This window comes from Lissotriton vulgaris, chromosome 2_1 (assembly GCF_964263255.1).
Source record: "Lissotriton vulgaris chromosome 2_1, aLisVul1.2, whole genome shotgun sequence".
Taxonomy (NCBI): domain Eukaryota; kingdom Metazoa; phylum Chordata; class Amphibia; order Caudata; family Salamandridae; genus Lissotriton; species Lissotriton vulgaris.
This window is the reverse complement of record NC_141687.1, coordinates 1783927608-1783955507: the sequence shown is the minus strand read 5'-3', so window position 1 is coordinate 1783955507 and position 27900 is coordinate 1783927608. Positions and strand designations below refer to the sequence as shown.

Here is a 27900-nt window from a genome sequence, read left to right as displayed (position 1 = left end):
GCTGACATTAACACCCAACTCTGTAAATGTTGTGGCAATGGTACATTCAGGAGGGAGGGAGCAACCCGATATAAATAGTGAAGCGAGCGAGGGGGGAACCACCAAGAAGAGGCCATTAAGGCAGTGTAGAAAGACGGCATTACGTAAAGGGGGACAACCAACTAGCAATTTAGCGGTAGCAAACCCTAGCCATACTACTGATAACATCTGGGCAGCAGCTAACAATCCCTTTGTGTTCACGGGAGCTGATTCAGGCCCCCCCAAGCAGAATGCCAGTGTTAACATTACTAATGAGCAGTTTACTGCCTTAATCTCAATTATGGAGACCAGCCTGGGGATGAAGATAGAGGAGGCTCTCAAACCACTAGTGGAAAAAATCGATTCCCTTGTAAAAGAAGTAGACAGGCTTGGGGGGCTTGTCTCCGCGCAGCAAAAGGCCGCTGGAGATACTAGCACTATACTAAAAGAAATAAGGTCCACCCAAGCTGAACAGGGGAAAAATGTGCCAGCTGTAGTCAATTCGGCAGGAGCACAGAGTACACTAGGGAACAGACCCCAGCGGCCACCACCTGTCAGTCTCCCCCAATCTAAAGCAGGAAACCCGCAGCCACGTGTAGGCTCACTTCCAACTACAGGTAATAAGATAGACCCTATACCTGATAGAAGAAATGGCTATCTAAATCTTCCTCCGGATTGTGCGCCTTTTGTGGTGGTCTTAACAAATGTCCCTGCAGTTGGCACCCATCCGGCATCTCCATATGGCGAGTCACATGACTCTCTAAAAAACAAGACAGTCTCATGGCTAAATAAGAACTGCGGTTTCCCCGTCGGGTATTCAGATCAGATAACGTTAGTTAGAAGGGTAAACTGGGTAGGGCCTTCTAACAAAGTGGGCAATGGGGATTGCATTGTGGCTAATTTCAGACACCCCCAACATGTGGCAACAGTACTCTTGAGAGCTGCATCCCTGGTATACAATGAGGGTAATATCTGTGTTCGTCCACTGGGCTACTTTTATGCTCACCTTTGTACGGCACCCCCACAACTGAGCAGGCCAACACCTCGGTTTGATACTCTGACCCCGAACATTGGGAATAATGGGATGCAATTTACATATAATGTAGTTAATTCTGGCGGGCTAGGTTTTCCAACTAACCCAGGGAACAGACTTGATCTCAGTGGGCAATGCCAGATGGCCTATAACGTCAACACACATAACAGATATGAACTCCTGTCCGGTCTTGATATGTGTGACTGACATAAAGTACCTGTGGGTAAGGATGGATTAAATGTAGCTGATCTAACATGCAATATTGACTCTACCAACCCACAGGAGCCCAATAAATGTGTGAATATTGTGTCTTGGAACGTTGCGGGTCTAGCAACCAAAATGGCAGATGAAAAATGGGTTTCTTTTATTAAACAATTTAAGGTTATCTGCCTCCAAGAGACTTGGGATGTGGAGTGTGAAATGTTCTTAGAAGGTTATAAAGCGTTCTCTGTGCCAGCAACTCCATCTAATAGAGGAAGACCAAAGGGAGGATTGGTGATCTTTGTCTCTGTTTTGATAACTTCGAGTATCCTCACCATCAATGTACAACGTTCATGTGCCCAGGGTATTGTTTTATCTGCCAAAAGCAATAGGGTTGGACTGGTCAATTTTTACAATGCTACTAATACCACCTTAGCATTTAATGAACTAATTGTACTAGATGAATATATTAATGCCTCCATGAAGAAACACAGCCTTAATCTAATGGTCATGGGAGATTTCAATGTGCACCTCTGTGGTGATCCCCTTAGGAAGTGTATACGGGATTTAAACTGCGATAGAGCAGATGGGCTACATTTTGCACATACAGCAGAGGGTGAATTTTGCAATTCCATGATGAATGACTTAGTTTTAACAATGGGCATGGAAATTAGAGATCCCGGTAAAAGCTTTGACACTCCGACTTTTAAAGGGCATGGTAGAGGCACCTTTATTGACCACATGCTATTTTCTGAAGCTCTGATGCCTTTTTTAGAATCCTTTGATATTAATAATAGTGAGTTCAGTGATCACAACCCCCTTGTGGTTTGTCTCAGGGGTTTTGGCCTCTCAGATGTCATGCCCTCACGCCTTGCAAGCAATCTGACAACGACTGACGGGAGGCGGCGCTTAAAGTGGTCAACTATTACCCCAGACCTTCTGTATAAAAATATAGAGGAATCCTGTGCAGATGAAATTGTTAGTTGTACAGGGACAGATCCGGTGGGGGTGCTTAATGCCTTTCAAGCTCTGGCGGGGAAAGTGTCAGGGTTACTCACGAAACCATCTAAGGGAAACTTAGAGAAATGCGGCCCAAGGTGGTTTAACCAAGAGTGTTCAAAAGCTGCCCGTAACCTGAAGGCAGCACTGGCTGATGTACCGCGGAACCAGGAGAAAATCCGACTCTGCCGCAAAGTATATAAGTCCTCGCTTAAAACACATAAGGAGACTTTGCGTGTGGAGGCCTGGAATGAGCTTTTGGACCCCGAGACCCTAAATAGTAGCACGAAATTCTGGCAGTTAGTAAAAAAACCATTCCTGTCAGAACAACCGGGGGATGGGCTGGAGTGCTGTATAATGAAAGAGGATTGGTTTCGTCACTTTGAATCACTGTACTTTTCAGCCGACCCTGGCACTGGTGTGAGCTATCCTAGGGAATCTAAAGGAGTACTCAGGTTTGAGTACGGCGAAGTGTTTGAAGCCATAGAAGGTTTAACATCAAACAAAGCCCCCGGTCCAGATGGCATCCCCCCTGATTTATTTAAGTCCAGACCACACTTCTGGGTTCCTATCTTGCTGGCGGTTTTCAATGCTGCCACAGTGGTAGGATGTCCAGTGACCTGGGGGGTGTCAACCATTGTCCCGGTTTTCAAAAAGGGAGATAGGGGTAGCCCACTGTGCTACCGTCCAATCTCCCTAATTGATTCAAAGATTAAAGTTATCGGGAGAGTTTTGTTGAGGAGAATCACTAGTTGGGCAACCGCAAATAATGTCATGTCCATATCTCAATATGGATTCTGTGAGGGCAGATCCACGATAACTCAGTGTCTTAATTTATTCCTCATACTCAGCAAATACACGGTGGCCCAGAAGGGTACGATCCACCTCGCCTTCATGGACCTGTCGTCAGCCTTCGACTGTGTTAATAGGGGGAGGCTGTGGCAGCACATGAGGGCGAGGGGAGTCGACATTGGGATTGTCGACTTCCTGGTGGATATGCACCATCAAACTAGTGCCAATGTAAGATATTCATCTAATGGGGACACCACTGATAAGTTTATGATAAATAAAGGAGTACGTCAGGGATGTATTCTTGCCCCTTTTCTTTTTAATTTTTATATTAACGATTTGGATGCAGCTCTACAATCTATACAGGCTGACTGCCCCAGAGTAGGCAGAAGGGGCATCCCTGTGCTGTTATACGCGGATGACGCAGTTTTAATCTTGCGAACGGAGAAGGGGCTCCAGGCACTTTTAACTGCTTTTAACGTCTTCATGTCTGATAGGGACCTAATGGTCAATAATTCCAAGTCCTATATAATGCAGGTTGGCCAACGCCCAAGAAAGAACTTTGTATTTAAGCTTGTGATAGTCCCATTACGGTCACAGAGACTTTTTCCTATCTAGGAGTGCTATTTGACTTGAAGTTAAGTTGGGCCCCTCATCTGGTGAAGAAGAAGAATGATATGTTGAGGGTTAATGGAACCATCCTTAATCTTGCGAAAAAGATAGGAAAGAAACCAATAACTGCAATGATTAAGTTATATAATGCCAAGTCTGTAGCCATGGCGGTATACGGCAGTGAACTGTGGGGGTATGTGTCCAATACTCAATTACAGGTTATCGAAAACACCTTCTTTAAACGGTTACTATGTGTCCCTGCGAGTACCCCGAACTTTGTTGTGCATGAGGAGCTAGGGACACCGTTTTTATGCGATAACCTAGCACTGAAGCCACTGATCTGCTGGGTTTCGCTGTGGCTTAACAAGGAAATACCACTCACTCACCAGATTGTACGGGATGTAACATCTCAGGATAGCTGTATGCGCATCCCCTGGCTAAAATACTTGAAATCTTGCTTTGATATGCTGGGGTTCCCCAAACTGTTCTCCCATCCGAGTGGCATTGTGAAGGGGGACATAACAGCGGTTAAAAGAGCCTATCTCAAGTTTAAATTGGCGGACAGAGAAAGTGTGGAAGTGCTGAAACCAAGTGTCAGAAAGTTTATCATGCTAAAGTCGTGTGGTGGAATAGAGCCCTACCTGGCTTGCGCCTTTAGCTCACATGAAAAGTTCTTGCTGACTAGGTTCAGATTTAACACTTTTCAGCAGCTCTTAATAAGACCCAAATCAGACATTTTTAGCAAACATGTAGCTCCCTGTGGCTGCGACGGGAAGTCTCCTCAGGATATGCTACATTTTATATTTTTATGCAGGTTTTATGATTATCCCAGACGCTACTTTCTTGTTGATTTGCTGAGAACATTGGATTTTAAACAAATTAGACCTGCCCTTATTTATTTGCAGCTCCTGCACCAGGATTGTGTACTCCATATTTTGTCGTTTTTAAAACTTGCACTGAGAATAAGAACTTGCTTAGACCAATGATCTTTTTTTAAAGCAATACTGCACTATGTCAGGACCAGAAGGACACTTTTTGTTAACTAACAATCATGATGATTTTTAATGATATTTGTGTATAATGTTTTTTAATATTGTATTGATGCGCAAGTTGAAAATGTAATCAATGTATGTACTTTTTATGGTTTGAAATATTAACCGAAATAAAGTCTCATTTGATTTGATTTGATTTACTAAACCTCTTAAATTTGGTGGCTACATGTTAGTAAAGTTTGGTGAACTAGCTTGTCTATAGGTAGGTAACTTAGCTGGATCGAGTGACAACCGTCTTTCTGCCTACACAATTTCATGAGTAAGCAGCGACTCAGCACTAATAATAAAGGTGTCTAAGGTGCCAGCAGCACCTTTTCGCCTATTCATATTTCTATGTTTCCTTAATGTGCCAACAGGTGGACACAAGAACAGCGTAGACAAGATTACAATTACAATCAATCAAACAATGGGCTCGGGTACAAAGCAAGGCAAGGATTGGCTGTTTCCCCTTTAAACACCTACTAAACAAATGTTTACCCCAAGGCCAAAATTATGCCAGTTCTTAGAGGGGTGGCCCAGTCCAGTCACGGTCAGTCGCAGACGGACAGATGGGGCTGCCATTGGCCCTGGCTTCACCCGGTCGTGGCCCGGACACGCCCACTTGTGCCTAACTGTGTTATCTACTTCTCTAGGATGGCAATGGGCATGTAGGTCAAAGCCCCCCCCCCCCCCGAGAGCCCGACACTGTGCTGCCTGGCTCGGCAGCACTCATTTAAATCCGGTGCGAAGTACTCTTGTTTACGTGCCCCCTGCGTGATTGTGAGTGGCTCCGATCGTCCCTGGTTTAATTCTGGGTCTCCAACCTCCTTCTCATCGCTCGCTGCCGATATCCCTGGGAGGGGGGGGGGAGTGAGACAGAGCTCTGCTGGATTCCACTCATGGCCTCGCAGCCTGCCTCTGATTGCAGTCCCAGGTGGAGTCACAGCACCCCCCAGGCTGTGGCTGCCTTCCCCGCAAATCACTTCCTGCCAGCACAGAATTCGAGCCGGTGGTCTCTCAGGCCCAGCTGGTGACCGGTGGATCCTGCTCCTAGCGCTTTCACCGGGGCTTCAATTGATCTCCGCTCTCCAGCGAGTGTACCGCTGTTTCTTTACCACGCTGCTGGAGTAGTTTACGGATCTGTTTCACGGATATTTTAGCAGGGTGAGGCCGCGGAAGGTAGGAGCTTCACTGACATGCGACATCACGATCGGTGTCCAAACAACGCCACCACTATACCTCTTTTTGTTATAGTATATAGAGAGCCTGCTTCTTACACCCATGCAGCAGGATAGTGGTAAGGGTGTGGTCTGTATCTGGTGATGCTTTTTGGAACACACTATCACAAATATATTATTAAAGCATGAAGTAGTAGCACACTGCCATTTACGGACATCACATTTTCCATTGAAATAGCAACATTTCCCACTGTCAAGCAGTTTTACTGATACAACTATACAGCGTACAAATAATAATGTGTCCAAATTTGCACATCACCTAGTAAAGTGTTTTGATTTTTTTAGATCCTATTACAATCTTTGTTTCCTTCACACTTCAGAATCACAAAAAAGTGCATTCTTAACTGATGATATATTTAAATGTTGTGTACACTTTCTGTACCTCAGCATGATTGTCAGAGAAAGACTAGTTAAATACAATCTCCATGATAAAATAAGAAGCAATTTGTAAAACTTAACTTGACATGTTTTCTTTGTCATTTATTGCACACAAATATGACACAAAAAATCTAAATTTAAAGGCCTTTTTATTACACATTCGCTTCCCGAATGTATAGAGTACCTGTTATTTGTCAGAACGGGCCAGTAGGCCAGAAAACTAGCTTGTTGTGACAAAAAATGGACTTGCCTTAGTGAGTGGGTGAGTTGATTTTTTTGAGGCCTGAACAAAGAAGCAAAGAAGGTACGAGACTTTAAGGCTGGATGTGGAGAAAGTCTCAACGATGACTCAAAGTGCTTCCAAAGGCCAGAGGGTGCTGTGATCTGAGGGGGAGTACAGAAGACTTCAAAGCTGAAAGGACTCTGTAGAAAATATAAACAGCTTAGGGTAAAAGAGGCAACATAAGCAAGCTCACTAAAAAATGGAGCCGACAGCGATGGCCTATGGTAAGTGAAATAAATCCACCAAATGAACTGCATCCACTGCAGTAAGCTAAATGACATCACATTTTAATAAAGCACACTGGTCCTCATAGAAGATACCTGAAAGAAAGATAGCTGTTGACATACCTGCTACACCATTGCACCATTCAGTTTAACATCTATCTCTTACAAAATGGCTACAGCACGTGCAGTATTGTGACTCTTCGGCACACCTACTGTAGGTGGATCACTCCACCAGGTAGTATCTGGTATCCACGGCCAGCAGCGCCCAACCTATCTTTTCAGGGCTCTATAAGGATTCTGGAACTATGTCTTGTAGTAGAATGGCCTGTTTGTTTCTTGACATGCTGCGGCCTGCTTTGAATCCTTCTGCGCAGGATCCTGAAATATAATTCAAGTTTGAGATGAGACAGTGGTGAGAGCCATGGGATCAAGCCAGGAAGGATGTGTTGGAGTGCTACCCAGAGCGAATGCCAATGGTTATACTTATTGTAAGATGCCTCCCATCAGATTTTGTGTGTTTCATGGACTGCCCTAAGTGGCATGTGTAAGTCCAGACGCTGGTCCCATGCTCACTGGGACAGACTGATTTGTATATAGCCAGGTTCTGAACTGGGATGATGCAGTGAGATAAATAACGGTGATGGATCAAGCCCTGATCTTTGGACTGGGTAAGAGTGGTCTGCTTAATTCAGACACTCTGTTCATCACCACCCCCTTTTCTGAATCGTTTTTGGCCACTATAGGTGTGGCAGGGTATACTCAGACATGAGTCCCTTTCTCACTGCACCACTAGGATTCAAGCAAGCCGGGCCGAAGAAGGCTGAAATGCCAGAAACTGGTCCCCGGTAGCTTGTCTCCTTTCTGGTGAAGAATTGGCTTGGTTGTTTAGTCTGCTCTGTTCCCATGATGCACTGGGCTAGGGACAGACTGATTTGCATATAGCCAGGTTCTGAACTGGGATGATGCAGTGAGATAAATAACGGTGATGGATCAAGTCCTGATCTTTGGACTGGGTAAGCGTGGTCTGCTTAATTCAGACACTCTGTTCATCACCACCCCCTTTTCTGAATCGTTTTTGGCCACTATAGGTGTGGCAGGGTATACTCAGACATGAGTCCCTTTCTCACTGCACCATCAGGATTCAAGCAAGCCGGGCCGAAGAAGGCTGAAATGCCAGAAACCGGTCCCCGGTAGCTTGTCTCCTTTCTGGTGAAGAATTGGCTTGGTAGTTTAGTCTGCCCTGTTCCCATGATGCACTGGGCCAGGGACAGACTGATTTGCATATAGCCAGGTTCTGAACTGGGATGATGCAGTGAGATAAATAACGGTGATGGATCAAGCCCTGATCTTTGGACTGGGTAAGAATGGTCTCCTTAATTCAGACACTCTGTTCATCACCACCCCCTTTTCTGAATCGTTTTTCGCCACTATAGGTGTGGCAGGGTATACTCAGACATGAGTCCCTTTCTCACTGCACCATCAGGATTCAAGCAAGCCGTGCCGAAGAAGGCTGAAATGCCAGAAACCGGTCCCCGGTAGCTTGTCTCCTTTCTGGTGAAGAATTGGCTTGGTAGTTTAGTCTGCCTTGTTCCCATGTTGCACTGGGCCAGGGACAGACTGATTTGCATATAGCCAGGTTCTGAACTGGGATGATGCAGTGAGATAAATAACGGTGATGGATCAAGCCCTGATCTTTGGACTGGGTAAGAGTGGTCTGCTTAATTCAGACACTCTGTTCATCACCACCCCCTTTTCTGAATCGTTTTTGGCCACTATAGGTGTGGCAGGGTATACTCAGACATGAGTCCCTTTCTCACTGCACCATCAGGATTCAAGCAAGCCGGGCCGAAGAAGGCTGAAACGCCAGAAACCGGTCCCCGGTAGCTTGTCTAGTTTCTGGTGAAGAATTGGCTTGGTAGTTTAGTATGCCCTGTTCCCATGATGCACTGGGCCAGGGACAGACTGATTTGCATATAGCCAGGTTCTGAACTGGGATGATGCAGTGAGATAAATAACGGTGATGGATCAAGCCCTGATCTTTGAACTGGGTAAGAGTGGCCTGCTTAATTCAGACACTCTGTTCATCACCACCCCCTTTTCTGAATCGTTTTTGGCCACTATAGGTGTGGCAGGGTATACTCAGACATGAGTCCCTTTCTCACTGCACCATCAGGATTCAAGCAAGCCGGGCCGAAGAAGGCTGAAATGCCAGAAACCGGTCCCCGGTAGCTTATCTCCTTTCTGGTGAAGAATTGGCTTGGTAGTTTAGTCTGCCCTGTTCCCATGATGCACTGGGCCAGGGACAGACTGATTTGCATATAGCCAGGTTCTGAACTGGGATGATGCAGTGAGATAAATAATGGTGATGGATCAAGCCCTGATCTTTGGACTGGGTAAGAGTGGTCTGCTTAATCCAGACACTCTGTTCATCACCACCTCCTTTTCTGAATCGATTTTGGCCACTATAGGTGTGGCAGGGTATACTCAGACATGAGTCCCTTTCTCACTGCACCATCAGGATTCAAGCAAGCCGGGCCGAAGAAGGCTGAAATGCCAGAAACCGGTCCCCGGTAGCTTGTCTCCTTTCTGGTGAAGAATTGGCTTGGTAGTTTAGTCTGCCCTGTTCCCATGATGCACTTGGCCAGGGACAGACTGATTTGCATATAGCCCGGTTCTGAACTGGGATGATGCAGTGAGATAAATAACTGTGATGGATCAAGCCCTGATCTTTGGACTGGGTAAGAGTGGTCTGCTTAATTCAGACACTCTGTTCATCACCACCCCCTTTTCTGAATCACTTTAGTGGGTAGGCCTAGTGCCTGCAACAGGAAACGGCCCAAAATGCAACTTGGGCACATCACATTTTTCCAGTGACCCTTTTTTCGCAATATGCCGAATTATGGATTTTCGATCCTTGCTCTGCCAGCACCTAGGGGTACCTTAGCAAACAGTATATTTTGGAAAATTAGACACCCAGGAAAATCCAGGATGGGGTTACTTGTGTGGCTCTCACCAGATCCTGTTACCCAGAAACCCTTGCAAACCTCAAACTTTGTCAAAAACACATTTTCCTCACACTTCTGTGATGGAAAATTCTGGAATCTATGGGGAGGCACAAACTTTCACCCACTCAGCATTCCCCAAGTCTCCCTATAAAAATGGTACCTCTCTTTTGTACGGCTAGGCCAAACCGTTATGCGCAGTGAAAGGAGTGCATCTACCATTCCCCTCGGTCACGCCCCTGTCCCTGCTGTCGAGACTAGGCAAGAAAGGAAAAATAAAACAAGTGTTATCATTGTTTTATTTTTTATTTTCTGCCGTTTTTGGACCGGCCACACTCCACTGTTGTCACGGAGGAGCCGCTTCTGCGCACACCGCCAGCCAACCACCATCCACACATACTGCCTGCCAAGCACCATCCAAATACACTCCCTGCCAAGCACCATCCATGCACGCCATCAGCCAAGCGCCAGTGCACGCACACCACCAAGCAAGCTCTAGTCTACACACACCGCCACCAAGTGCTAGTCCACATACCCACCATCCGCCAAGTGCAAGTCCACACACACACCGCCAGCAAAATGCCTGTACACACAGAGCCAGAAAAACAGCAGTACATGCAGACGTCAGCAGATCTCCAATTCACACACACACCGAAACATTCCCTGGTATCTAGTTGTATTCAGCCCGCATTGGGGTCAGATGAGTCTAACAATATTGCTGATCTGCCCCAAGCGGGACAGAAACAGCCAAAATGTGTCCCTAGAAAAAAAGGTAGCAGCCCTTGTCTATGGGGCTGCTCTATGACATACACATCAATATATCCCTGGTGAGTAGTGGTCTCTTTGCCCCCCCCTGTGGGGCAGATCGGGGGTAATAACCCCCATCTGTCTAACCAAGGGGGGCAGAAAGACTGTCCAATTTGTGTTTTGGGGGCACTGGCATGTCCATTTTGAGGAGCCCCCACCTCTTTGTATAAAAAAACATAAATCCAGATGCTTAGTGGTATTCTGCCCCCATGAGGGTCAGATCAGGGGCTATTGCCCCATCTGCCTCCCAGGGGGGTAGAAAGAATGTGGCAAATTTTAATGTGTGGGGGCATTAACATACCCGTTCTAGGAAGTTTCCACCCCTGACCTACAAAAATAAAAACAGTCCCTGTCTTCCTAGTAGGATTTATGCCCCCTGGAGGGGGGGCAGATCAGTTGCTATTGACCCCATCTGCCCCTAGGGGCGCAAAAAGACTGTCCAATTAGTTTTGGAGGGTGGGCCCACTGGCATGCCCATTGTGGGCAGCCCTCACCTGTCGGTATAAAAAAATACCCCCTGGTGCCTAGTGGGCTGCCTGTCCCCTGGGACACATGGTAGTATTTTAGTTCCTTTTTTTGTTTAGTTCATCACTATGTGGTCGACGTCGGAACGCTATCTTGTTCCCGCGTCGTTGGAGCCTGGAGTTTCTCTGTAATCGGTACCATACAAGATTCAACGGTAAGAGTTACCTTTACATAACTACTTATTATGCTCGTAAGGCCACATATTTATAGTGGTACATTTCGCCACTTTTGATTTTTGTTGACAGGAGTTGGCAGCCCTGGAACCACCCATTTAGGACCAGTACCCTGGTTACCTGCATTAGACACTTGGTAATGATTGATTATTTACGAGACATATCTTCTCGTTATGGAGAACCTCACGAATATACTGAGGGTTATTATCAACTCTAGGGTTTTTGTACATAGTGCCCGGCAGGCGGTTTAAGACTTTGATTATCAGCTTTAGCTGATTTTAGCTAGCGAGATTTATGCGCTCCTGAGTTATAGTTTGCAGGTATTGAATATTATCTGTTTCACCCTCACTTTTAGCATCCATCAACACAGGCTAGTTATGGTTTTCTCGAGATCCTTCACAACTTCGCACATGCAGTGTTCTTTCTTTCTTTTTTTCTTCACAATTCGTGTACTTTACTGACACAACACTTGGGAAGCATTTTGGCACTACTTTTAATATTTGAGCTCATTTCAACAGATGAAACTACCTATGATATTGATGTTTACAAATCTTACTGTTATGTATATATGTGTTTCAGATTCCCCTGATGAAGGGCTATTGTTTATTGTAAATTTGATTCCGTATGCTGAATGCAAGCAGCAACATCGCATTTTATGTTGGATTTCGATCTGCTACCATTTGAAATAAATTTGTGCAGATTTTCAAAAGTGGAACCCTAGGAGGACTTATTTTGAAACTTGTTTGGAATTTTGGTTTACATGATGTCTTGAGAATAATTGTAGCCTTTCATAGAGTCTTTTTTGAAGATCATGTTGAATTATGGTTGTACACTAACTTGTGACATTTCGTAGTGTACTGGGTCAACCTAGATACCTATCTAGGTTACTTTTTTCTTAACTTAAACCAGGTGGCCTGCAGAACACCTTGCCTGGTGCACACATTTTTGAATGATAATTGTAAACATTGAATAGTTTTTGGTACATTGTTTTTGAATTTGTTTCTAGAGTGCACACACGCTGCATTTTTTCACTTGTCCCCTAGGAGGGCAGTTAAGGGGCTATTGTTCCCATCTGCCTCTGGGGCGCAGTACGTCTGTGGCACATATTTAGGGAGTGGGGGCATCCTCCACCCCTCAACTACAAAATAAATAGTTCCTGTCTGCCTAGTCGGCTTTCTGCCCCCTGTGTGGGACAGATCGGGCCTGTTGCTCCATCTGCCTCCAAGGGGAGAAAAAATACTGTCCAATTACCGTGGGTGGGGCTGCCAAAAATTGGCATGCCAGTGCCCCAACCCCTACATATAAAAAAAGAACACATTCCTGGTGCTGAATGGACTGGGGAGGGGGGGCAGATCAGTGGCTCTTGCCCTCATCTGCATCCCGGGGGCAGAAAGACTGTGGCAATTCTTTTAGCAGGTGGGGACATTTGCATGCTCATTCTGGGCAGCCCCCACCACTAAATGTACATAAATAAAAATCCCTAGTGCACTTTCTGTTGCCCCCTTCTGCCCCCAAGGGGTCGAAAAGACTGTTTTCAAATATATTTGGGTGGGAGCATTGTCTTGCCCATTGCGGGCAGACCCCCCCCCCCCCCAATTTTATTAAAAAAGAAAAAAAATCCCTAGTGTTTAGTGAGCTTTTTGCCCTCACCAGGGAGCAGACCAGGGGTAATAACTTCCATTTGCCCCCGAAGGGTAGATAGACTGTGGAGGTTGTTTGGGGGGGGGAGTGGGGGTCATTTACAGGCATATGTTGGGCAGCATCCACCCCAAGATTTGCCCCAAAAATAACCCATGATGCCTAGTGCGCTTTCTGGATCCTGGGGGGAGGCAGAAAGATTGAATATGTCCATTAATCTTGGGGGAGCAAAGGTCCTTACACAAGTGGCCGCTTGTCCCTCCCAGGTGTATAGTGGGTGGATCCCTGCTTGGGGATCGCCCTCCTGCGATGATACCTCTCCCGTCTTCCTCAGTGCTCATGGGGCTCAGCCCACTGAGCACTGAGGCAGTGAATTTGAAACGAGAAAAAATTTATTGTTTCTGATTAATTAAAACCATTACAAAAATACAATTGAATGCGCGTTTCATCAATAAAAAATCTTAAGAGAGAGATCTTAATTATTAGAAGATATAACAGTTATAAAATAAGGGTTTGAGGAGTGTCCATAGTTCCTTATGTTTTGTCTGGGCCACCAACGTCTTGGTTTGTTAGTTTAAGCACCACTAATTTCAGGAATTTGACCAACTTCCCATTTAGTGACGGAAGTCCTGCGTCGAAGCATGCAAGGGCTGCTTGTCTCGGTGTGCGTATTCTATGTTCGTTAAATGTTGTTTTTAGGAGTGCTACTCTTTCCTCTTTTAACTTCGAGCAGGAGCATAGCAAATGTTCGATGTCTTCTTTCCCTGCACCGCATAACCTGCATGTTGTCCCACAGTTCCTTCTCAGCCATGGTTGTAGAAGTGGTGTGGCTGGTAGGATTCCTAGCCTATGTTTTAAAAAGGCTTCTTTTGATTTCCTCCAATACCCCAGTCCAAAATAAGCCTGTAACCCGGTGATTTGTATGTAGTCATAGTCATCCAGGCGTGGCGCCTATGGACAAAGGTGGCTTTGTCCTCTATAAAAGAGAGTCTCTTTATGCTCTTATTTACTACATGCTTAAATTGTGCGTGCTGTAGTAAGGTTTCCCATAGTTCATTTAGTCCTGTAATGGCCAGGGGCTCCTCTAAGTACTTTTTCCCCGGCATTTTGGAGCAGCTGCACAAATCTTGCCAACACTGATGGTTCAGTGTGTTCACCGGTGAATTCTTTATTTTGTACCAACACTTAATGTAGATCCTCTCCTTGATAACATTTGTTTCGTTAGTCCAAATTCTAGAAAGATCTGTGCTTGTGAGGTATAAGGTGGCAGATTTAAGAGGAGTCTGTACACTTTTGAAATGATTGTGTCCAGCAGTATCGCGTCTGTACCTCTTAATGCTTCGCTGCCATAGGTAATAGATGACTGTATTTTAACTTGGGCAACATGAAGCAATGGTAAGAGAGTGGGGCCGGTCAGCTTAGTTTTGAGTTGTTTAAGTATTGTCGTAATCAGCATACCTTTTCTCTTTGTGGCCTCAAGGTGGTTTAAGAAGCAGCCTACTTTGTCAACTGTAATGCCAAGATATATATATTCAGAGCAGTTTGCGACGACCTGTGTTCCAAGGAGCCAGGAGTGGGACTTTTTGTTCCCATTTATTGACAGTACTTTAGTTTTGTCGATATTTACTTCAAGTAAATTCTCTTCAGTGTATCCATGCAATGTATTAATGAGATGCTGTAGTCCTACTTTAGTGTGACAACCAGGACCACGTTGTTTGCGTAGGATATGCTGGGAAAGGCTTGACCCCCTAGTTGGGGGCGTGCGCATTGCAGGCTTCTAGAGCAGGTGGCAGATTAACTGTAAATAAATTGAAAAGGGTTGGCGCTAAAACGCACCCCTGCTTGAGGCCTTTTGTAGTTGGTATGCCCCTAGAGAGGTGGGTGCCATTCCCGAGCTTCACCTGAGCCCACGTGTTGGAGTGCAGTTTAATCAAAAAGTTTAGGAGAGGGGCGAGAATCCCCCAGAGGGCTAATTTTCTCCAAAGATTGGCTCGATTGACGTTGTCGAAAGCCGCTTTGAAGTCCACAAAGAAAAAATAATGGGTTTGTTTAGTCAGTATTGCTTTGTCTATAAGTAATGATATTGCCAGGAGGTTGGTTTTAGTTCCCCCGTCTCTGCAAAATCCAGTTTGGCTGGGTGGAATCATATTGTACTTGGTAGCCCATTCGCACAGCTGTGTCAGTAGAAGCCCTGAAAAGTATTTTGCCTCAATGTCCAATAGGGCTATCAGGCGGTAGTTTTTTGGTAAGGTTCTATCCCCTGCTTTATATATTGGCGATATAACTGAGCCCTTCGATGATGCTGGAAGGCGCCCAGAGTGGCTGACCGATGTGTAAAGTGGGTCAGAGATTTTGCCTAACATTCCGGATCAAATTTGAAGAGGGCTGGGGGAATTCGGTTTGGCCCTGGAGCTCCATCTTTCCTTCTTTTGGAGATTAGTTTCCTAATCGTAACAGCATTGATTTCCGTTTCTGCTTGTTCATATGGTTTTGCTGTTTGTGAAGGATGGGCCTCCTGGGCATCCTGGGGCGTGTTTGTTCCTACAGCCTGTTGGTTGAAGTGAGAGTCTAAGAAGGATTCCCAGGAGTTATTGGTTATTTGTGATGTTAGTCCACCAAGTTTTGGGTTTAAAAATTTGTTCAGTGTGGACCAAAATCGGGCACTATTGTTTCCCTTGGAGTCGTTAGTGAAGTTTAACCCAAAAATCTTCTTTATTGGATCTTTTGATCTCCCATTTGAGTTTTTTGAGATCAGCCTGATGCTTGCAAAGCTGTTGGAAAAGACCGCTTTCACCTTGGCTTGTTCTCAATAACCTTAGGGATTTGTTTATCGCTTTTTTATGGTTTATTAATGCCAATTTCTGGGTGCTTGTAGTCTTTCCTGTGACCGTGAGGCCAAGAGATTGGAGGTGCCGTACTGTGGTTGAATATGTGTTTGCAAATTCGGCCCTGAAGGTTTCCCATAGGGTGATTGGGATCACCATAGGATAGTTTAGGCTGTTTAGTTGTAGTTTTGCTGCTTGAAGTACCTCTCTAGTGTTTGCAAGAGAAGATTGAATTATTTGGAGATTCATGGTATGACATGCATGTGGTCCTGTTGGATTGAGAAGTTAGATCCGGAGAGGCAAGAATGGAAACTTCCTAGGGACGATGGTCGCTGTCCTCCTTGTCTCCTAGGCTGAAGCCTAGTATGTGATGGAAAAATGGAAGAGAAACTAGCGTATAATCTATTGTAAAGGTTGCGTTGCCTGAGTTGAATGAAGCAACAGATGGCGAATCATCAGCAAATCTTCCATTTAAAACCCTCAGGCCGATAGGCTCCAGGTCTTCTAGCAGCTCTTTCACCAGCTTAGAAGTTTTTCCTTGGCCACTAAAGGATTGGGTTGGAATATTCCAACAGTAGTACTGGGCCTGTGTGGCCTTGTTTGTGGAGGAGCCTAGAATATATTGGTTGAAGTCCCCAGACAAAATGAAATTGGAGTGAGTGTACATAGTCATTAGGTGATGTAGATGGTCCATTAGAAATTTCGACTCCTGTTTTTTCTTTTTTGGGTTGATATAGATGTTAGTCAGCAACACCTCTTCTTTTTCCCCACTAAGGTTTAATTTACTCTGAACAGTGTTTATTGCCGGTGAGTGGGTGGTTAATTCCTGCGCACTGTGAATATTTGTAATTTTAATGTAGGTTGCTAAGCCAGCCGCTAGCTGACCGAATTTGCTTTTCCTTATGGCTGGAGAGTGATGGCAGGTGTAGCCTTCTTTGTGGGCAGGCACCTCCAGCCATGTTTCCTGAAGGAGGATAATGTCAAATGATTTCACGTATTGAAGAAATTCAGTGTCTGCTGCCTTGTTGTTGTACCCGTTTAGGTTCCATGAGCACAGTTTCAGTAGCGGAGTGGCCAAGTTCGAACCCACCCCTTTTTGGTTGCCCTGTCATTGTGGGTAGCTTGACGTGTTCATTGTTCTAAATGGCCGAAGATCTGGGTTGTGAGAATTAAAAACCGTCATACTCTTTTGAGTGTTCGTTGCCTGTGTTTTTGATGGTGATCGACCCAGGGCACCCGTGAGCACTGACGTGGTCTTGGAAGTTTTCTCGGTTGGTCCGTACCGAGGTCTCTCGAGCAGGGGGAATGGATATCCTATGTTGTGGTGTAGGGCGGATTGGATCCCCCATGCTTTGAGGGTGTTTTGCTCCTCCAGGATTTTGTTTACAATTTCGGACGACCTCCAGGTTGCTTTAAGGGCTTCCAAGTCCTGTGTTTCGTCAATTTTTATGAATTCTACTGAGAGGAGGTCAGCTGAGCATAGACCGTTTAAGGTTGGTATAGTGCTGAGGAGTCGAAGTAGGTTACCTCTGTTCCAGATGTCGAATGTACCATTTGATTCATATTCTGGGGTATAAAGAGTAATGATAGAGTTCCTGGTTTGGTCTACCGGCTGAGCTGTTAGATACTTGCCACCCAATTGGATTCCTCTGTTGTTAGAGATGGACTGTTGTGAGGTTCTTATGGAGGAATCATGAGGGGAAAATTTTCGAGGCTCGGAAGCAGAGAGAGCTGTGGTGTCACCAGGTGTAGAAGGATGTAGTTGGACTTGGAAGCCCAAGGGTCCTGTTTTCATCGGTTCTTCGGCCAGTGGTTGTGAACAGTAAAGGGTGGTCATAGAATCTGGTGGCTGGTGGCAAGTTGGAGCCGTGCGTTGGTAGTGCCACCCTTGACTCAAATAACAATGAGGGGGCTGGCGTCCTTCCTTTTTCTAGATCCACTGTTTTCCATAATGTTTAGGGTGCCAGTTTGGCCGCTGGTCTGGGCCCTGCCAGCTACCTATATTGGAACCTCCGGGGTTGCTGCCACGTACCCCCCATGTGTGGATTCACTTGGCGCAGTGGAAGCTTGTTCTGTGGCTGTGTGAGTTGCTGTAGTAGGGCCTGGTTCTTGTGGCTGCTGTCTGGTTTCAGTCCTAAACAGGGGATAAACCTCTGAAGCACTTGAGATTGTTATTTTGTTGTGACCTTTCCTTCTTTGCTGACCGCGACCCTTAACATTCTGGATTGGGTTTTGATGCTTGGGAGGTCAGGAGGAGCGTTTTGTCGAATAGCCCACTGATGGTGCCAGTACAGTTTTATCCGTGATGTTAGCTGCAGTGGGATCTCCTTTTGAGAGTTCGAGACTTTCTATTATGCAAGGGTTGGTGTAAGAGTCCCTTTTGTGACACCAATTCCTTACTAAGCGCGTTTACCTGGAGGCGCTTGCTTCTCTGTGTCAACTGCTTGACTGCCCAAGGAACCTCGCCGCCATTTGAGAGGGGCTGGTCTCAGGACGCTGCAAGGAGCGGAACAGCGTAGAACTTGGGCTGGGGGCTGCAGCGGGGCTGCGAGCGTTGCAGGGAATCCATTACCCAGGAGTCCCTGCGTGACCGAGTGAGAGCTTCCGGTCCGCTCTCCCTGTTGGCCCGCCCACCGCCCACTGGAGGGCTTTTTAAACCCCTGTCATCTCCGCACCCTTGGGACACCAATTCCTTACTAAGCGCATTTTCCCATTCAGGCGCTTGCTTCTCTTTGTCAACTGCTTGACTGCCCAAGGAACCTCGCCGCACCCGCTCCGCGGGTGCCACTTCGCCGCCATTTGAGAGGGGCTGGACTCAGAACGCTGCAAGGAGCGGAACAGCGTAGAACTTGGGCTGGGGGCTGCAGCGGGGCTGCGAGCGTTGCAGGGACTCCATTACCCAGGAGTCCCTGCGTGACCGAGTGAGAGCTTCCGGTCCGCTCTCCCTGTTGGCCCGCCCACCGCCCGCTGGAGGGCTTTTTAAACCCCTGTCATCTCCGCACCCTTGGGACACCAATTCCTTACTAAGCGCATTTACCTGGAGGCGCTTGCTTCTCTGCGTCAACTGCTTTGACTGTCCAAGGAACCTCGCCGCACCCGCTCCGTGGGTGCCGCTCCGCGGGTGCCGCTTCGCCGCCATTTGAGAGGGGCTGGACTCAGGACGCTGCAAGGAGCGGAACACCATAGAACTTGGGCTGGGGGCTGCAGCGGGGCTGCGAGCGTTGCAGGGACTCCATTACCCAGGAGTCCCTGCGTGACCGAGTGAGAGCTTCTGGTCCGCTCTCCCTGTTGGCCCGCCCACCGCCCTTAACGTTCACTACATCTAGGAACTGTCCTCCCGCAGCGCGGGACGCAGCTCGGGGCAAAGACCGGGCTAAGAGCGGGCCGTTTGAGGCCGTTCGAGAACAGAGAGGTCTGGGCTGGACCACCCCCCTTGGCTCGTTGTTGATATATTCCATTCCCGCTATTTTGTTTACCCTTTGTTCCCACAATGTGCACACGGGGTAGTCGCAGCAAAACTGCTAAGGGAGTGAATAAGCCCAATGGGACCCTAGATGATTTCCTCATCAAGACCAATTTGGCCATTGATGTGGAAATCAGCAAAATGCAACACAGGGTATCCTTGGAATTAGAAGCTGCGCGAAGGCGTTCCCTGAATCTAGTATCTTCCAAAAAATCATCCTTAGGGAAAATTGCCTCAGTTTTAACTCCAGAGCGTACATCAGGCCCTCGACCATTGTTAACGCTGGCAGATATCCATCATGTTCCAACCACATCTTTACCTGAGCCCCTTCTTATTCCATTACCGCCACCTCTAAAGTCCACCGAGGTGTCTGCGCCATATGTCCCTGAGGCAGGTATAGGCTTTCCCAGCAAACCCGAATTGTCTAAACCAGCAGCAAGTGCTAAGAAAGTTGCCACCCACAAAAGGAAATGTCTTGCCAGATCCACCTATGCACGCAAAAAGGCTAAAATTGCGAGGTCCCAGTTCTTTAATAGTAGACGACCGCTGGTCACACATGGGGTCGATGAAGAAGCCTCTAAAACTAACACTTGCACCCTAGGAGAGGAAAATGACCCTCGCCCACGCAGTGTTGTGTTAGACCTTACAATGGGGGCCTCTCCTGATAAGATCGACGAGAGGCCAACTGAGGGTAGGCTGAGTGAGACAGGGAAGGATAGGGGGGGTGATGAAGAATTTCTTAAAATCGTTTGGGTTACATTAAAACAGCTACTTACTCCCCTGGAACTTAGACTTTCCCGTATAGAAAACAGCTTACTAGAAATGGATAAGACTATAGTCACCTTGGCTAGCCTTAGTCTAAAACAAATGGAAGCCAAGTTTTCCCAGGGTGAGGATTGTACCCCTCAGGCTCAGGTGTTAGAACCTCCGGCCTTGCCCCCCCCAAACCCAAACCTATACCCAAACCCCGTACAAAAGCCTGTAACCCCACTGCTACTATCCCAAGATCTACAGCCCCAAGCACCCGTCCCCCCCCAAAGTATAGTACCATCCAAACCGAGGCTACAAGCTGCTCCACACCAGCCTCATCAGTCAGCAACCACGAATACATTTCCTCAACAACCCAGTCGCCCAAATTTTCGTGGGGGTTTTATTGATTTGCCACCAGAAGCTGGGCCCTATGTCATCGTGTTAGCTGGCGTGCGTGCCCTGGGTCCACAAACCCAAGAGAACCATTGGTCCCTAAAAAATAAGGTAATTTACTGGCTCAATGTAAATAGACAGCTTCCTAACCATCAAAGAAGTAGGGTACTAATGGTACGTAGAGTACCTTGGGAAGGCCCTACACGTAAGTCCATTGCTGGTGATTGCATAGTAGTGTCCTTTGCGGATCCCCACACAGCTCAGCATCTCTGTTCATGGGCCTCACGGGACGATGACTCTTCCATTGTCGTCAGACCCCTTACATTTTTTTACCCACCACGGCAGCAGGTTGAGATAGAGGGGACCTGGTCAACAGTCCAAAATTCTAGACGGAAAGGACGAAGGGATGGCTGGCAAAGTCAAAACAACTGGTGGCAAGGGGCTCCCACTTCTAATATTTTCGGTTGTTTGGATGAGGTTGATTGACTTGGGGGGATTGACGCCTCAATGCACTCTACGGAACCCATTCCCTCTCAGGTGACTGCTCCCCCAACCCCCCCAGTAGCTTGTATGGATTGTTCAATCTTTCCCAAAGGCTCTAGCCCAAACCTTGGTCATGTTAATACTCCTACTGAGATCAGGACAGGGGACTTAGGTTTACCGCAGACTATCCCACTTAGTAGCCCAGTAGATACAATCAGGGTGGCCTCTTGGAATATTGCAGGTCTAAGGGGTCGCCTGGATAACGATGATTGGGTCGATTTTATCGACACATATGACATCGTCGTTTTCCAGGAAACTTGGACAACTGTCCCTCTATTTAGAGTAGGCTACCTGAACTACCACAAACCGGCCATGCAGGGCCTTAGGGGTAGGGCCTCAGGAGGACTCACGGTGTGGATTAGAAACACCCTGGGATTCCGAGCTAAGGAAATCTTGGTAGGGAATGCCGACCTCCTATGTATCGGCCTGAGTATGGATAACAGCAAGGACATTCTCCTAATTAATATCTACGCTCGAGGTTGTCAGGGTGGTAGGAAGCAACCAGTCCTGAATGATCTAGAATATCTTCTGAGGAAGCACAAGGGTGATCATTTTGTCCTAGTAGCAGGTGACCTGAATTGCTCATTTGAACCCATCCTTAGTCTGGCAGAAGATGTGGGAATTGATGAAGATAGTGCCTGGAATATTCCCCCGCTAACCTTAAGCAAGGGTGTCAGGGGCACGGAGGCGGCCCTCCACTGGCTGTGACTCCGCCTGGAGTGGGGGCTTTGGGCAGTGAATGGCAGCACTCCGTCTGACAATTTCGGGAAGCCAACTTTCGATAATGGGACCAGTGTAAGTCGTATTGACTACATATTGGTCAATGTAGAATTTTGGTCACATGTAATAGATATGGGGGTAGAGACTAGGCCAGAGAGTGACCACAACCCCCTCTCTCTGGGGCTCAGGGTTCCCGGACTGGGTGATCGCCAAATGGAAACAACCTGCCTAACGTCCGACTTAGTTTTGTGTGACAACAGAAGACGAATTAAATGGTCTAGGGTCATAGCCGACCCAGAGCTTATCCGTAAAATAGAGGAGTTGGTCTTAGACACAAGGGGTAGGATGACTGTTTTATCCCCCTCTGGCGGAGCTGATTCCTTAACTATTAATCTCCATGAGAAGTGTTTTACGGATCTCAAAAATCTTCTCACCAAGTCATCAAAAAATAAGATAGTCAAAGCACACAAACGATGGTACAATAAAAGCTGCAGAGAAGCCCACAGTAAATTAATAGCGGCTGTTAAATCTAGGATCATTTATGATATTAGGAAAGCTAGGCAGTCTTATAAACAAGTCCTTTGGACAGCTAAGAGGGATTGGGACGATTCTATGGTAAATAAGATAATCCTTTGAGACTAGTTGTAATGTAGATAATATTGTAGGTTTATTCATAAAGATAATCACATCAGTAGATCACAGGAAGATAGTAAGTCCATTAGATGCCCCACCAGGAGCAGCCTCCTCGCTGCTCAGCCCATCCACACCAACTGACTCTCACCACATACAAACCCAACCAACATTCTACATGACCTCATCACAAGCTGAGCAGGAAGGCAGAGAACTACTGTAGGGAGAGTGCAACAAGTAAAAGGTAAACTACAACAGATTCTTACTGGTTAGATCTCCTTAAAGCCTGTGAGTCATCTAATCAAGTGAAATTTTGGGAGACAGTTAGATGGGGTAAGGACCCTGACTCCCAAATACCGCTTAACCATGTTTCTGCTCTGGACTGGGTGAAATTTTTTTCAGCCCAATTTAAAGACACGAGTGCCGAGCAACAACTGGCAACCGAGCCTGCAGTGGGGACAATACCCATAAACCCTGGGGATAGGCTCACATTTTCCGCTTCAGATACGGTACATGCCTTAGGTTCTGTTCAGTTAGGTAAAGCCCCGGGTCTAGATGCTATTCCAGCAGACCTTTTTAAACTAAACCTTGATTTATGGGTCCCATACATCACCCTATTGGCAAATACTATCGCAGCAGGGGCAAGGTTTCCTCAATCCTGGAAAGGGGCTGAGATACTGCCAGTATATAAAAAAGGGGATCGATCATTGCCAAACAACTATCGCCCTATAAGCTTGATCGATTCAATCCAAAAAATAGTATCAAGAATGGCCCTAGCAAGAATTCAGGGGTTGATTGAACAGAACAACATACTTTCCCCTATGCAGGCAGGGTTTAGATTAGGCACCAGTACTATAGACCTGGTGTTCCGACTCACCATGCTCTATTGGAAGGTGGTCTTCTTGGGTGGAGGGGTTATCTATGCCGCATTCGTTGATCTTAAGTCGGCTTTCGACTTAGTTCCAAGGGTGAAACTATGGGAAGCTCTTAGACTTATGGGCTTTCCTGTAGAACTCCTGGAATTAGTCATGCGTTTACATGAGGATAATTTCGCTCAAGTAAGGTGGGGGAGGCAGGGTCAGGTGACCAACAGCTTCCCAGTCCAACGAGGGGTGCACCAGGGCTGCGTGTTGGCTCCCACCCTGTTTCTCCTCTTCATCAACCAGGTAGTTAAATTTACCCCGATCTTCTACAGCTGTCGGAAGTTCCGCACCGGCGCCTACCATGCCCTCCAGACGTGTTGACCAAAGACCAGGGGAAGGTGTTTCACCGCAACCTTCCTTCCCTTCGCTTGACGGCATGGCTCCTGAGGTCATCCAGTATGGACATTTAGACCTCCCAGCAGACTGCATGACTATTCTTAAAGAATCAAAACGACCCTCCACTAGGAAGTCCTATGCTTTTAAGTGGAAGAGGTTCTTCTTATGGTGTCATGAGCACTCTCTTGACCCGGTACATGGCTAAGAGCAGGTGATTCTTTTATATCTATTGCATTTAGCGAGATCAGGCCTGAAATACCCCTCCATCAGGGTTCATTTAGCTGCAATCACAGCATATAGGAAGACTCCTAATCAGACATGTTTCTTCCTTATGCCTGTAGTTAAAGATTTCCTAGAAGGTCTTAAGAAAGTCTTCCCACTGGTGAGGTCCCCCTCCCCTCCCTGGGAGCTTAATATCGTCCTGACTAAGCTGATGAGTGCTTCTTTCGAGCCTTTACATAAGGCCTCTTTGCAGCACTTGACCTGGAAAGCTGCTTTTTTAGTGGCGATTACCTCGGCCCGTAGGGTCAGCGAAATCCAGGCCTTGTAATGTAAGGAACCTTACACAGTTTTTCATGCCAACAGGCTGGTCTTAAGAACGCACCCAAGTTTTCTGCCTAAGGTAGTTTCAGACTTTCATATCAACCAGTCTATTACCTTACCTACCTTTTTTCCTAAACCTTCCACTCCCCCGGAGAGGTCGTTACACTCTCTAGATCTCCGGAGGGTCCTGAAGTTCTACTTGTCAAAAACCCTTCCTCTTAGAAAGTCTGACCGGCTTTTTGTTAATTATGGCGGTACTAATACTGGCCTGTCAGCTTCCAAAAGGTCCATTTCTCGCTGGATTGTCTCTTGTATAGCTTTAGCTTATCAACTAGCTAACAAGACCTTGCAGGGTAGACCACATGCACATTCTACTAGAGGGAAAGCTTCCACTACAGCTCCCCTTCGTAATGTTCCTATTTCTGAAATTTGTAAAGCGTCAACTTGGCGTTCTGTCCATACCTTTACCCGCCATTATTGCCTGGACTCAGATACTCAGGCCGATGCCAGAGTAGGGCAGGCCTCTTTAAGGAACTTATTTGCATAAGATGTATTTGCAATATATGTCTTAGTCATTCTGTGAAGTTTTTTACTTCTTGCTCGTCCGCGAGACTTTGGTTATGAGCTTGCTAATCTATTCATAGATTATGACTATTGAGGAGTATCCCCTGGATGAGAAGGATTAGTTACTTACCTGTAATCCTAGTTCTCATCCAGGGGTATACTCATCAAAGTCATAAGCTCCTGCCCACCTCCCCGGACGAGCAGAGATACAGAGTTATGAGATGTTTTATTGTGGATCTCCTCAGGTGTTATGCACCTCCAAAGAGAACTGACCCAACTGTCACCTGTGGTGTATCATGGGAGCAGGGAATTACCTTCAGGTCTTAAAGACACGGTACCCCTACTCTAATGCCTTCAAGGCAAGGTGTCAGTTTTTCTTTGTTGCTTTATATTCTACTGCAGCCTACTGGCAAATGCCTGAAATTACAGGTTTGTTTCCTATGGCAATAAAGCATTGTTGTATACAAATGTTTTCCTGCTCTCTTTCTTCCTTAGGGGTGGAGAGTACTACTGTATGTATGCTAATTTATGTAATTTTGCGGCAATTTTGCCAGTTGGGAAATGTTTTAGGCTGCAAATATATGTTTTTACATATATATATATACATATATATTTATATGTATTTTCTATATGCTCCGGGATCCCGCACATGGGCGGAAATATTCATAGATTATGACTTTGATGAGTATACTCCTGGATGAGAACTAGGATTACAGGTAAGTAACTAATCCTTCTGTGAAGTGGAGAAAATTAACAAGTGCTCCATAAACACCACCATCTTTGACAGAAAAGCCCATTCTGATGGATACATCTGCCTGTGGATTCCTCTCCTTTTGAATTACCCCTGCAACAGCAATCCACTGAAACTTTTTCTTAGCTCTCCCACATCGACGAGGACGTCACAATGGCAAGGCTCTACTCGCAACTCTGAATGACATCATCGGAGCCATAAGAAGACCTCGTCGGCGTGCTGATGTCGCTTCCCTTTTTTCCGTGCCGCCGGCGCGTAACGTTTTTTCAAAGGGCTCTCCATTTTTACTGGGTTTAACTTTAGATTTCTTTGTGTTGCTCTGGAAATGTCTTATTCGCCCTGCAGAGAGTGGGGGGGTTGTATGTCCATCACAGATCTCCATGAAGACTGTCAGTGTTGTCTCTCTTCAGACCACAACTTCGATGTGTGTTTGTGCTGTCAGAGGATGAACCCAAAGGCGTTGAAGGAGCGAGAGGCAAAACTCTTCATGGCTCGTGCAAAAGAAGATAAGAGAGGTCGCAAGTGGTCAAAGTCATCGACTTCGGATGCTTCGAAGTCGAAGAAGCACAAGTAAAAGAGAAGACATGTGTCTCGACGTCTGTCTTTGTAAGGCAGGTCATTACGATTGACCTCATCTGTGAAGTGGCATCATGAGAAGGATATCATCTCACCGCCACCTTCACCTTCCCCACAGGCGACTCTAGCCCATACTTCGGTGTCGGGGTATTCACCAACGCCTAGAGGTTCTCCAGTTCCGAAATAGTCTTCTCCAGTTCCTGCGGCTTTGCCTGTGCTGGCTCCTTTTTCTGCGGCGCCACAGCCTCTGCTCCCTGCAATGCCTCGTGTGGGACAGGACCAAGGGGCACGGGATCCTTATCCTCATTTTCCAGAACCTGGAGCGGATCCATCCCATTTCCTGAATTCGTTGTTTGGCATGTTTGCCAAGGCATCTTACCCTATCGTCGAGCCGCTGGCCCAGTGGGTCCACTTGCCTTCAGTTTGGCTATTCCCCCAATAGTATGCCCAGGTGCCTTTAGTGCCTTTTATGCCAAGTACCTCGTCATGGCAGTTTTCAGCGCCAATGTTTTCGACTTGAATACCTCAGTCACCAGTGCCGTCTGGCGTCGGACCGATGTCATCCCGGATTCGATCGATGTCATTACCTGCTTCGGAGGGGTCTTCTTTGACGCCAGCGCCGTTGTCACCGGCGCCGCGGCTGGCGCAGCCGACCCTGAAGCAGCGTTCCAAGAGGGAACCGCAGAGACTGCTAGAAGAAGAGGAGTACCAGCAAGAGCATGAGGAAGGGGAGATCCTCGACTCAATAGACGACTTTTAATGTCTGCAGGAGGCCAGTGGTACGGATACTTGACCATAATGGGAACTTTCCTCTCCAACGTCCTTGCCTTCTCAGGATGTTGCCCCTTACCACACAGTCATCAGAAAGGCTGCTGATCTGTTGGACCTTCAGTTGCCTCAACAGATGTGAAGTCGAATTAATTGACCAAGGTTTTGCATTCCTCCTCCTCTACTGTTAAACCTCGGCTGCCTTTTAATGAGGCCTTGACAGAGTTGATTATGGAGGTGTGGCAGAAGCTTTTGTCTGCCCCTGCAGTTTCTAGATCAGTGGCTAGGCATTACAAGTCTGCTCCTGGTGATCCAGTTTTTCTTTCTGCCCATCCTTCTCCAGAAAGCTTGATGGTTGAGGTCTCTTGTTCCAAACAGTCTGCTAGTTCTTTCTTTTCTACTCCAAGGGATAGAGACTCAAATGAACTTGAACAGTCGGCCAAAAAGGAGTTCTCCTTAGCAAGTATGGCTCTTAAGTCTACAAACACCACAAGTTTGCTAGGGAGGTACATTCATGCACTGATGGATACGGTCAAACAAGTAGCTCCGAAGTTGCATGATGATGATCGTGTTCACTTTTTGGGGGTACCTTCAGACACCCAAGCCTGTCAAGTTATTCAGTCGGGTCTGGACATGGCGGACTCGGTCGCCCAGGTAATGGGCTCTTCGGTGGCCACCAGGAGACTTGCATGGCTTAGGTCTTCAGGTTTCTCTCCTGATGTACAAGCTGCTTTGCCTGATCTAACCTTTGATGGATCAAGACATTGGGTCAAAGGCGGATTCTGCACTGCAGCGTTTCAAGGAATGTGGAGAAGCGTGGCTCAGTGGTTAGAGGCGGCAGACCCGGAAGCTGAGATCGGCCGTGAACCAGGGTTCGATTCCCCGCCTCGGCGGGTCTCGGGCTCAAAATTCCACAGAGTCGACAATTCTCGCTCCGGTGCCTACTCGGCTCACGGGGTCACACTCTGCGACTCTGGGCAATAGCTTGCTTAATCTCCACTACGGCCCCTCGCGGCGGGATGCCTGGCTTTCACCTTGTGGATACCCGGCCGGGGTATCTCACAGGGGAATACCAGGATGGGTTCCCTAAGCAAGCGCCTTGAGACCCCTGGGTTGCGCTATATAAATCGAAACACATTTACATTTACATTTACATTTACAATA

The 27900-nt window shown here is 46.8% G+C and overlaps 1 protein-coding gene across 1 annotated transcript in view; it reads left to right on the top strand.

Moving 5' to 3' along the window:
* The window catches only part of LOC147733269 (sperm-specific sodium:proton exchanger-like), a 7973824-nt gene that overhangs the window by 59515 nt on the left and 7886409 nt on the right, over positions 1-27900 (top strand). The gene's annotated exons all lie outside the window — the stretch shown is intronic.